The sequence below is a fragment of the Octodon degus genome, unplaced genomic scaffold (genome assembly GCF_000260255.1).
Source record: "Octodon degus isolate 3935 unplaced genomic scaffold, OctDeg1.0 scaffold00025, whole genome shotgun sequence".
NCBI classification, from domain to species: domain Eukaryota; kingdom Metazoa; phylum Chordata; class Mammalia; order Rodentia; family Octodontidae; genus Octodon; species Octodon degus.
In genome coordinates, this window is record NW_004524601.1 from 13,937,533 (window position 1) to 13,938,523 (window position 991).

Genomic DNA, 991 nt, shown 5'->3' on the forward strand with positions numbered 1-991 from the left:
TTAAGACCAAGATAAAGCAAGAGCTATACAACAAGAAATGTAACTTTTGTATCTGACAAGGTCAGTCAAATCCCCTTAGGATTTATCCTGAAATCCTGTACCACAGTTTGTAGATCCTTTTTCATTGTCAGCCTTGTGGATGAGTCATGGCCATTGCTTGAACAGTTTGCTGTCTGTGAAAGCCTGAGAGAATGTTTTCTCTCCATGTGACTTTCCTTCTGCACACTCTACGTCATCGATCACGTTGCTCTGTGGACCCATAATCTCCTTGATCAGAAACTTTCAGATACAACTAAGTTACATGATGTTACAGTACAGATTCTCCTATGCCTTGAGTCTTCACTGACCTTGAAAGGCGAGGGCTAAAATGTTGGCTGTCCTTGCAGCCCTTCTTTTTCTCCAATTTTTGGTCTGCGAACTTAGGTTGTTAACCTTCCTGAAGAGAAGCTTATTATTATTATCCTACAACATAGGCAGTTGAACTTAACCTCACTATCTATCTGATACTCATAAGTGAAATAAACCAGACCCACATGTGTAAATATCATATAGTCTCCCTAGCATAAGAACTCAAAAGAGGAAATAAAATAGAAAGGTTTACCACAATTAAAAGGAAAGCAAGAATTTGAGGATTAGACAATGAAGAGAGGGCAAGGAGAAAAGCTAGGAAACATGACGGGGAAAAGCCATATATCTTCCCCTTTTTAGATTGCCTTTTCTCACTGTTATTGTCTTTGTTATACAGAAGCTTTTAGATCAGTATATGCCCATGTGTCTAATTTTGCTTTGGGCATCCTTGCTTTTGGTATTATATCCATGCAATTATTGTTAAGTACAATATTGTAAACTTTTTTTTGCCATAATTTTATTGATAAACAAATAACAATGAGACAGTTTCAAATCAAATCGGTAGGACAGTTTCAATAATTAACACACTGCATACATTCTTTCTAGGGGTTAATTGCTATACAAGATGCGGACTTCATATCCT